This window comes from Lygodium microphyllum, chromosome 27 (genome assembly GCF_053477565.2).
Source record: "Lygodium microphyllum isolate KBCC chromosome 27, Lygodium_microphyllum_v1.1.10, whole genome shotgun sequence".
Lineage (NCBI taxonomy): Eukaryota > Viridiplantae > Streptophyta > Polypodiopsida > Schizaeales > Lygodiaceae > Lygodium > Lygodium microphyllum.
Window position 1 is genome coordinate 78,883,862 of NC_141161.1, and position 12,006 is coordinate 78,895,867.

General features: G+C 43.2%; 1 protein-coding gene and 1 pseudogene across 1 annotated transcript in view; both read left to right on the forward strand.

Moving 5' to 3' along the window:
* LOC148012499 (coiled-coil protein) overlaps positions 1 to 12,006 on the forward strand; it is a 184,379-nt gene that overhangs the window by 46,948 nt on the left and 125,425 nt on the right. The gene's annotated exons all lie outside the window — the stretch shown is intronic.
* Positions 1,851 to 4,039, forward strand: LOC148012500 (uncharacterized; annotated as a pseudogene).

The window sequence follows — 12,006 nt, forward strand, 5'->3', positions numbered from 1 at the left end:
GCCGGGGAGGAGTAGGAGGCATGGGAGGTATTTCTACTGGCAGTAGGAGCACACAATGCTTGCGTGGAGAGACCCTTCCCTCCACAGGAGGGAGAGATCGCTAGGCTTCTCTTGGGGATACATGCGGCTAGGTAGAGTCCTGCTGGAGCGGTTGAACATGTTTTATATGGGAGAATGGGGTGGCTCTTGTGGAGGCCAGATTGGGCAGTTGCCAGGCACCAAGTTGTTGGATCCGTGACTCGATCTATAGGAGGGAGGAGGTGACGAGACAGATAAAGCGGGTTTGGGCCAAGGAATGGGACAGGAGGGGCCGGATCGCAGAGGAGGTTGTAGAGACCCTAGCCGAGTTGAGCAGAATTTGCTAACAGGCAGTCATACAGGCCAGGCAGCAGAGCTGGGAGGAGGAGAGCACTCCAGTGGGACCTTGCAGCCATGTAGAGATTATTACAGGAGGCACCAGGGGCTCCCACCCTCCACGCACAAGAGGTGTGCGTGCGAGTAGCCGTTGTTGACCTAGAGGATAAGCGCTCAGAGTTCTCTTTCCGTACCTCAGTAGCTTTTTGGGCGCGGAAGGGAGATACGATGTACAGGGAGTTTTTCCAAGTGCACCAGTCTCGCTCCTCAGGAGAGCAGATACACAACCTTCGAGATCAGTATGGGAGGACTTGTTCTAGCCCAGATGAGGTAACGGAGATTGCCACCGACTACTACAATCACCTGTTCCAATAGGAGACAGCCTCAACTAGAGGGCAATGATGTAGACAGCGGGTTTGGGATCACATCCCGTCCCTCATCTTAGAGGAGATGGGATGCTGCTTCCTAGCCCCCTTCACAGAGAAGGAACTAGAGGAGACTTTCCATACATAGGACGGGCAGAAATGCTCGGGAGAGGATATCTCTCTAAGGCCTTCTTCACTACCTACTGGGAAGTGGTGAAGGACCCCCTACTGATGGCTTTCTAGGAGATCTTCACTTCAGGACAAATGCCAGGGAGTCTTTCGGTAGGCCTTATCAGTCTTCTCCCCAAAGGGGAAGACCGGTTGGAGCTTTCCTAGTGGAGATTGATCATACTTTTGTCAATGGCCTATAAGGCACTGGCAAAGATGATTGGTACGCGACTATGCTGCGTGCTTCCAGACATCATCGATGACACACACAGAGGCTTTGTCCAGGATAGAAGCATCCTAGACAATGTATTCACCTTTTTTGAGGTGACAGAGTGGGCTTAGCACAGTGGGTAGAGACTGGCCGTACTACTATTGGATTTTGAGAAAGCTTATGACAGGGTGGACTGGGACTTTCTAGAGGACACCATGGTGAGGTTGGGTTTTCCTCAGGCTTGGATTTGCGGCAGTGTACCCCGAAACTGCGTTTTGGAGAGTCCGAAACGGACCGGCCGTTTCGGACCGGGATGGAAACGGGAGCACACCGTTTCGAGATCCTGTGGCCCGCTGGCCGCGTTTCGCATGGTTGTCCAACGGCGTGATTCTCCTTCTCCACTTCGTCTCGACTCTCGCTCGCGTAGCTCTTCTTCTTCCCCACCTCAGACTTGTAGCAACAATTTTCCTTCTCCACCTCGGATCTGCAGCAGCCACCTCCCGCCTCCTCTTCCTCTTCCTCTTCCTCTTCTCCTTCTTCTTCCTCTTTCTCTAAGCCCTTCTTCTTCTCCTTCTCCTTCGGACTTCTCCTTCTCCTTCTTCTTCATCTTCTTCTTCTTCTCCTTCTGCTTCTTTTTCTCCTTCTCCTTCTCCTTATTCTTTTTCTTCTTCTTCTTTTTCTTCTTCTTTTTTTTCTTCTCCTTCTCCTTTAATCCATTACCTAGGTCCTGACTCCTGAAGGCTAATCATATCATGGCGCCGGACCCATATTGGAGGCACGTCACTCCGATCAAGGGATACGAGGGCTCCGGCGGATCAAAGAAGTGGCGGTGCAACTATTGTGGATTGGAGAAATCGGGGAGTATAACGCACGTGAAAGACCACTTGGCTTGCATTCCTAACAAAGACATCGGGCCTTGCGCAAATGTGCCGGCAGAAGTAACAGTAAGTCTCCATCTTTGGCGCCGAAAGTGTATGGGTATTGAGCTAGAAGAGGATGAATCAACACCACATGGGGCTAATGAAGCACAAGTGGGGCAAAGAGGGACTAGTGGGCCTAGTGGCGCTAGCTAAATTGCAAGTGCCAGTGGCTCATTAAAAAAAAATGCATCCATATCCGTATCGGGCCCAAGTGCAAAAAGGATCCCCTTTCCATCTTCTAGTGGTGGTGGGCAAAAGGGCTTCTTGCATGGTGCAAGTGTCCATGCAGGACTTCAGAGGCAGGCAATTGTAGAGGCAACTAGGGAACTCACACGCTTATTTATTCGGTGTGCTATCCCTTTTAATGTGGCCACTACACATCAATGGAAGAAGACAATCAGGGCAGTAAGACGCATAGGGTGTGAGTGGGAAGGTCCATTCGCAGATGCATTACGCACACGGGAGCTTTGAAAGGAGAAAGCATTCATAGAGGCTCAATTGGAGCCCTTGAAGGAGACATGGGTAAAATATGAATGCACAATATTATGCGATGGATGGTCAGATATGGCGAAGGAATGTTTACAATGTTTTGGTGTCTTCATGTAAAGGCACCATGTTCATTAAGGCTATCGATGCCTTTGCCTCAGGTCTTACCATCACAGGAGCTTTTATTTCGGAGTACATACGACAAGTCATCATGGACATATGAGTCCAAAATGTAGTGCAGGTGGTGACAGATAATGGAAACAATTGTGTGTCTATGGGACGCATGCTTGAGGAGGAGTTTCCTAGCATAGTATGGACTCCATGTGTATCTCATTGCCTTGACTTGCTTATTGAAGATGTTGGGCAAATATCTTGGGTGGATGACATTTTCAAGACGGCAACAAGCATGATAAGATTTGTGAAGAAGAGGCCATCGTCACAAGCATGTTTCGAGCCAATAGCACATTTGAGCTATTAAAGCCCTCCACTACTCGATTTGCTTATATATTTATTGTATTGGAGAGGTTGATACGATTCGTCCAAAATTGATACGGACCATTGCATGCCAAGAATGGCTCACATGGAGTGAGAGAGAGTCTTCAAAGGCTCTTGCTTTTAGACACAATATTTTAAATGAGAGTTGGTGGGTTGAGGTAGAGGCATTGGTGAAAAGTCTCACTCCTATTTACACTATATTGCGCATCACTGATATGGAGGGGAGTACTTTGGGGCTTCTATATGAGTATATGGATAAAATTGGCGAGGCCTTGCTTCGCAATAGCTTTTTGCCCCAAGACAAGTAAGTTTTTGTTTAACTTTTACACGTGTAATTATTTGGTATTAACGACTCCTTGATGATTGATCCTTATTCTAATATCTAAGTTTTTAACATATTTTATCTATAGGGTTGATAAGATTCGTACAGTGTGGAATGCACGATGGGATTGGTTCCATAAACCAATCCATGCTGTCGTACATATCTTGCATCCCCTTTGGCGTAGCGAGGAGCAGTACACTAGCGAGAAGCTAGAGGAAGGCTTCATGGAGTACATGAGGCGCCTCACAGGGGATGATATAGATATGATGAGAAGAGTAGAGGATGATTTGCTAGCATTCCGTACCATTCTCTTCATTTTGACTGATCCACAGCTAGGCTTCGAGAGACACAGCTTCAGCCTGTCTCTTGGTGGGAGAAATATGGCAATTGTGCTCCTACTTTGGTATGTGACTGGTGACTTTTATATTTTGAATCTTGATTATCTAATGCATTATGCAACCTAGGTAACAAGTTTTGTAATCTATTGCCCACTCAAATGTTAATTTTGTGGCATGCATATTAGTAATTGCCAATTACTTAACCTCAATCTTTTAAATTTGAATAGAAACGCATTGTCATTCGGGTCCTCTCACAAGATTGTAGTTCAGGGCCTGCTGAGAGGAACTGGAGCACACGGGCTCTCTTCCACATCAAAAAGAAAAACAAGCTCACAACTGCCCAGTTGAAGCGTTTAGTGTTTTGCCATTGTAATCTCTAGCTTTTTGAGAGGACCGCTCTGTCCCTTGAGCCTTTACAAGTAAATTGGTAATGATTAGTATTATGTGTAATTAACTTTTTAACCTTGAGTTCTTGACACTTGACATTGCTAATTTGCTTGGAAGTTGGATTGTAAATTGTGATATGTATGAAGTTTGAACATTGAACATATTGAATCTCCTCTCATATGATATATCTTTGTCTCACCTTTACAGGTGAATGTTGACAAGATTGATATAGAGAAGGTGATTGCTGTTTAGATTGACCATAGAGTGGAGAGAAAACAGTCTTCCTTTAATGCATATTTGAAGGCTTAAATTTTTCAAAAAATAAGTGTGAATAGGGGGCTTGCTTTGGAAGAAGAAAAGATAAAGGTCACAAATATTTAAAAATGTCAGCTTTGCCCTTAGTAGACTTATTGTGTCATCTCAAGATTTACATGTAGAGTATCCCTAACAGGTCACTTTGAGTAGACGACCAAGTTGTCCTGCACATGGTTGAAGGAAGCCCCCAAAAGAGTCGTGAGTAGAGGTCACCTTAATGACAACGCCCCTTCCATGTGCCATTTGGCATATGGTTGCCTTTCCAAGCGCAGCCCTCCTGTCCAAGTGCAAGTGCTCCTGTGGTCTAGTCATAGGGTAGATACAATCGCCCATGCCGGGAGCACATTCGAGGCTCAATTGCTCAGGCTAGACGTACCTCTTTCTTCTCTCTTCCTCTTTTTCTCTCACTCCATGCTAGAGTTGATAATAGCGAAGCCTCGTTTCTCTCTCCATGATCGTAGCCTTCATTACATTCTTTCTCTCTCACCATTAGACTAAAATTAATGGTAATGAGAAGATTGACATTAAAAGTCCATGTGATCATAATATCAAAGAAATTAAATGTTATGCCAACATTAAAACTTAATTGTCACATTCACATTAAATATTAATATTAAAAGCAAACTCTGATGCAATCTTGAGTAACAAGATCCTGGCTACTACCTATAGTTTGCCATGCCCTTAGAGAGAGAGCTCTCCAAATGCGAGTCGTCAATATTACCAAAGATACTTGTGTAAATGCATTGCCTTAACACAAAATGTGAATACGAGTACTAAACAAGAAGCTTACCTTCTTGTATCCACCACCTACAACACATCCCCCATGTATATCTCTCTCGCTAGCATTGTCTAATAGTGTCCTAAACGAGATAAAGTGTACCTATTGAGCGTGAACCATTATGATTTCGTGAGTAAAAGTGGATTTGTGCATGCCATCATATCCTATGCTAGTACTAGATTGACGCTTTGATACCAATGAAATGCCCACCCAGGATCCAACTTGCACACAAGACAAGACACAAACTATCTCCATGAATATAAAGGGATTGGGGCATTAGACTCACCTCCCAGCCATAGAGCCAAATAAACTCACCCTTGAGTCTGGGAGTGAGCAGCACTCAGGGTCATGACCACTTCTCAAGAGCTGGCATCACAAGCCTCGTGGCTTTTCCTCATTTGATGGACATGTATATAGGTTTAAGAAGGCCCTTTGCGGCTTCCAATATGCTCCACATGCTCAGAACGAGAAGATAGACTTGTTCTTCCAAGGGAAGTTGGGGTATCGCTACTTGTCTTCCGATTCCCAGTTGTATTTGGAGGGTACGTCTTGTTGGTGATTTATGTGGAAGATCTTATTTTGACAGGTGATTATGCCCAAAAGGTCAAGGAGACTGAGGTGGCACTACTTAAGGTGTTCAAGTTGACAGATATAGGCTCTTCTCCATTTCTTTTTGGGCCATGTGATTTGCTAGACTTGGAAGGGGATTCTCATCTCCCAACTGTGGTATGTGTATGAAACCAGCCTTCCTTTTGTGAATGGGTGGTAATTCCCTAATTACAACTTAGTTACATCAATAACATTTATTACAAAACTGAGATATGCAAATTAAAGTACAATCTTTATTACAAAACTGAGATATGCAAATTAAAGTACAATCTTGGACAACGAACACCCTGTTGGCCCAAAAACTGGTGCCCCTTTCGGTAATTATTTCACTTAGTTAAAGAAGAAGTTGATGTCCAATGGGATTCTCCCAATCCCTTTCGGTATTCCAAATCCCCTTGCCGTCCAAAATGACCAGCAAGTCTTCAATCTGATTTGTCCCTTGGTTCGGGTAGTCAATTGGCCTTCACGCGCTTTGATGGAGATGGAAAATGCTTCAAATTCATTGATTTGCTGGTCCCTCCACTTGAATTTAACTAAAAACAACTTCAACCCTGTTGAATTCAAGTCTTCGAGCTTCCAATTTTTGGCACGCTTCTGGAGGTTGCTGCTAAACCCTAATTTCTGATGTGCTAATTAGGGTTTACAGCAGAGAAATCTGAAATTTCTCAGCCTCTGGTAATCTCAATGTTGTAATCTTCGGAGCAAGGATGGGAGTTGAGAGAATGCTGAGGAGAGAGAAAATTCAAACTTTCTTTGCAAGGAACTGAAGAAAATCTATCATTTACTAGTGCTGCCTTGTCTTAACAGCTTGTAGATGCAAAGAATTGAAGAAAATCAGTCATTTACAGTTGCTGCCTTGTCTCAACAGCCGGTAGATGCTGTCACCTGCTGTTGATTGGTCTTCTCTTGCCCTTGGCTACCTTAGAAGATCCTCCAATGTCTGTAAATCAGACCAACAATATCTCCTCCCTCTCTCTTGCAGGCTGAATACACTAGAATACCTCTCTCCAGCCTCTAAAGACGTTTTTAAGTCTTGCACGGGCATTTTTGACAAGCGGCAGCCTTCCCAAATGGTTTTTCCAGCATTATCCATAATTAAATATTAATTTTCAGTCTTTGAATACTGAAAATATGAGGCAAATAAAATCTTCTTTAGGTTTACTAGTTTTTTGGAAGTTCATTAAAGACTTTGCAGATATTGTTGAACCCTTGACACATTTGTGTAAGGGTATCCAGAGCAAGAAGAAACACTTTGATCAACTCGAATATACCTTTTGAGGTTCATATGGATGTTAGCAATTATGGTTTAGGGGTTGAACTTTATGAGGATGGTTGACCTATCGCATTTGAGAGCCATAAGCTCGTTGATACCCAAACACGTTATACTACTCAAGAGAGAATTATTGGTGGCCATCCATGCGCTTAAAGTATGACGTCATTATTTGTACAACGCTCAATTTATTATTTGCATAGACCACAATTCATTGAAATATCTATGTGATCAGCGCAATCTTTGTCGCCGCAAGGAAAGATAGGCGGAGCTAATGCAAGAGTTTGACTTTCAAATTCGCTATAGGAAGGGTGCAGCTAATATGGTTGTCGATACTCCTAGTGGAATTCCTGAAGTCAATGCGTTGTCCTTTTCCGAAATTACGATTGATTTCTATCTATCTTTCTCTCAAAGGGCATTGTCAAAATGATCTTCTCTTTAGGAAGATTTTGCAACTAATTCAAGAGGGATCTAGGAGTGCGGGAACCTTGGACGGTTTGAATGCCCAAAGGTTGGGTACAGAGAGAAAGATGGTAGAAAAATATTCCATTTGTAATGGATTACTTTTTAAACAAGGTAAAGTGTGTGTACCTTGTGATCTGGATATCCACATAAAAATTTATACAAGTGTCATGTTGCGCTAAGCATTGGAGATCCCAACGGACTTTGGTCTTGGTCACCCGTTATTTTTATTGGTCGCATATTAAGACTATGGTGGAGTCTTATATGCTTGAGTGTCCATAGTGTTAGCTTAATGAAGTTATACGACATAGATAAGTGGGAATATTGCATCCTTCACAATTTCCTGATAGGAAACTGAGTGGAATTGCTATGGATTTTGTAGTAGAATTGCCCCGTACGAATCGAGGTGATGACACAATTTGGGTTGTGATTGACTGATTGATGAAAATGGTTTGATTCATTCCTACAAAGATGATCATGAAAGGCCATGAGTTGGCTGATCTCTTTGTGGAATACCTTTGTAGACTTTATGGTTTGCTAGATGAAATAGTTAGTGATTAGGATCCTTAGTTCATTGGTCATTTTTGGCAAAGAGTGTTCCAAAAACTGGAAACTTGATTGTCCATGTGGTTCTTAGAATTCCAGACACCAATAGGCAAACCGGATGGACGAATCAAACTATGGAGGATATGCGTCCTGCATATGTTTTATGTAGACAATTTGATTGGGAGGGTTATCTATCTCAAATTGAGTTTGTTTATAATAGTGCTAAGTATTTGGCTACTAGTTATAGTCCGTTTATGTTTATGTGTAGTTATGAGCCGGAACCACCAATTGCCACTGAGCTTAGAGGGGGCGAAAATGCGGTTCATAGCCGATTTCTTGCACGATATGTCGGAGATGTTGATGATTGTGAGGGAAAGCATTAAATGCTCCAAGATCGTACCATATTTTATGCTAACCAACATCGTACTCCTAGGGAGCTCCCAAAGGACTCTGATTCAATGACTAGTGGCAAATGCTATAAATTGTCTTTGATGTGTTGTGGTCCTTTCTAGATTACTAAGAAGATATGTAGTGTATCCTATGAGTTGGACTTACCTTTGGAAATTTGAGTTTACCTTGTGTTCCATGTGAGTCGTTTAAAAGAATGACTGGGACAAGGTGAACAGATTGTCACAATTAAGGAAGTGCCGTGGCTCAAGGATACTACTCATTGTGTTTCGCTCAAACTTAAATTGGTTCTTGATCTTAAGAACAGGCGATCCTATCTGGATCGTTTATCTTGAGTATTTGGTGAAGTGAAAAAACTGCTTGAGGCGGAGGTTGGTACGTTCATAGAAGAGTCGTTTTCTTCACATTGTTCTTGAGGAGATCCTAAGGACAACAATCATTTATAAGGGGGGAAGTGTTATGTTCTTGGACATCTGGATGGGTGCTAGTAGCATTGGTCAGAGTGGTCATGAAGTGACTTAGTGTGAATGCACTAAGGATACTTCAGGGTTAGGGCAATTGAGTCTTATTTATAGGACTCAAGGCCCTAATGTGCATATTCCTTGTGTGATCACCACTTTTGGACTCTTGGCCCATTGGTCCATGCATCCGTACACCGAGAGGGTGTGGGCTGGTAGTATAGGACGCCAACCCTTGGGGTGTGGTCATGACCGGAGTGCTGCCAGCTCACAGGCTATGGGGTGAGCTGGTTTGGCTCTATGACTCAGAGGTGAGTCTGATGTCCCGTCCCTTTTATGATGAGTTCACTTGCGTTGTGTCTCATGTGTAGGTTGGATCCTAGGGGGATGTTTGAGGATCCGTCTCCTGTGGATGACACACACTGACCCCTCCTTCAACGTGCTTCCATGAGAGCCGTCTGCTGTAGGACAGCTCTGCCCTTGAGCAAAAGCATTTTGTGTTTTTCTTTGTGTTATTGTGTTTTAGTTGTGTTTGTACTCTTTGTGTTTTGTTAGTGCAAACCCTAACCTATTTCCACAAGTGGACCAGAGTGATGGTGTGCTTCACCACTCTCAAAAGTGCCTTCTAATGTTTCCTTCACTCCAATGAGAATAAGGCTAGGGACTTCTTGTCCTCATATTCCAGAATCCATAGAAGCAGATGGAAACCCTCACAAAAGAGACAATGGTATCTCCCCTTGACAAAATAGAAATCTGGGCATCAGCAGTTGTAGCATGCTTTGTCTGTGGTTCTAACCTGCACATCTAGTGAATGCTGTCTTCTGCTGCAATGTCTACCAGTCCTTGTCCTTAGCTTTCAGATGGAGTGCAGATTTGGCCTATGGCATATCTGAGGCCATATGACGGGTGTAAATCCATGTATACTGGGTGTGTATTAAATCCATCCTGTGAGATTTTAAAATCATGTCCTGTAGTGTGCCATCTTTGTGCATTCAAGGTCTGGAGAGTCTAGACTATCAAATAGGGGGATCTTGTCAATACTCATCCTATGCAGGCTCAGCCATGTGCACATCTGAGCATACCAGCAATGTTTGTTTGCTTTTGATGCAAATTGTTTGGAAGACTTGAGTGTAGGCATGATATCTATGTTGCGGAAGCTTCCATAATCTTTGGATAAAGCTTAATTTAAGGTTTTGACAGTCAAGACTGTAGTCCAAATGGGGGCAGCTTGTGAATACTCATCCCATGCAGCCTCAGCCATGTGCACATCAGACCATACCAGCAGTGTTTGTGTCCTGATGATGCTAGTTGTTGGGAAGGCTTGAGTGCTAGGCACAGGTATTTGTGCTGTGGAAGCCCCCATCTAATCTCTTATTAAAAGTCACCATGTCAAAGAGGGCCTCTGTAACCAGTTATGCAGTTTCTATCTCAGCTTGGATGGTAGGATGTAGTGTGGGGGACTTGCTGTGAGTCAAATGTGCTGCCATAATTTGGTGTGCGGTTCCTATAATTGTATGTGTGCACATTATCTTTCCAGTGTGTCCAGTGTTGCAAAGCTTGAAGGTCACACCTAGATATGCATTTGATCTGCCCATCTTTGTGAGGATACCGGTAAAAGTAAATTGCTGTTTTGAGCTGGTTACCCTGGGGTGGGTGGTGTTAAACATCACAACCTAAGTACACCAAGTACTGCATGTGCAAACTTGGCCTTATTAACTTCTCGCATGGAAAATTGTGGCCCTTTGAGGGTCAAACCTAGATATGCATATGATCTGACTATCTCTATTGGGATCTTGTTAAAGGTAAATTGCTGTTCTGACCTGGTTACCCAAGTCTGGATGGTGTTAAACACCTTGACCTTAGTTTTACCAAGGTTTACTGATAGATCTCTATCTGTTGAAAGGACATGGAAAGCACTGGTGCGAATTGTCTGGTGAATGTGGGATGAGAATAATGTCATCAGCATTCAATAGGATACATATTAACATTCTGGCCAAGGGTCCAGCATGCCTCCCAATTTGTCTATATAGTTTGTTACTTTGTTGATATATAGGCCAAATACTGTAGGTGATAATTGGCAACCTTGTTTTACCCTAATGGTGCCATTTGTCTCTTTTCAGAGGCCTTTTGGTGTCCCTACTCCTCCAGTTGTTGACTCATACAAGGCATGTATGCGCCATTGTATATCATGGGGTACTCTTATAATTTTCTGTGAGCTTGACTGTGGTAAATGTCACAGGCTGGAGAAAGTCTGCAAAACAACATTAAATCCTCTTACCTTGTGCCCTTCCGTTTCTATGAGAGCTCTCAGTGCGAGTATATGGTCTGAAGTGGTGAGCCTCTTCTCAAACCAGCTTGTCTTTGAACTCTCTGATTATGTTTCCATGTAAAGACTCAATACATGTTTGGAAGGGAGTTGGAGTAATGTAAGGTGTAATATAAAATGAGATGCATGAATGCAGCAGTTGTGACTTGAGTAGTACCCTCAGATGTAAGTACTGAGAGAAGAGGTTGCCACCTCTCATCGTCAGAAGGTGGAAGGAGAAGTAAACACCGCTTTTCAACACTTCAACCAAGGAAAAAGCTGCCATAGGAGCACCGAACTATCCAAGTTGTTAACCTATCGGAAGCTGGTATGTCCCTCCAGTGTTAGTCCCTGATTGAAATGCAAGCCATAATCAGAAGTATTGGCAAGAGAGTCAGGATATGCATACAGTGACTTGAACGAAGATCCTTTTGGTCCTTTAGTGAAGGGTTCAAGAGAGATCCCACTACAGAAAGGTAGGCAGGCTTAAGAGGTTAAGTGTCTTGTGCGAGCCACAAAAAGAATGAATTGGACATGTTTTGAATGACATTGCAGGACCACGTAGGAGAGTTTTTAGTAGTTAGACCTTTCACATGGTAAGAATTTTTGGGTTCCCCCCATGACTAGTAAGGTTTTACATGAAGCCATAGATATCTAATAGTGTGCTTTAGGGTTTTTGAGTGTGATGCAAACTTCAAAGCCTAGGGTTAGTTTTGATGTTTGGGAAGCCATAACTTTGAATGGAGGTAGTGGTATCATGACGGACTTGCCTTTCATAGCATAAAGAGTCAATTGACATGACTATGGGT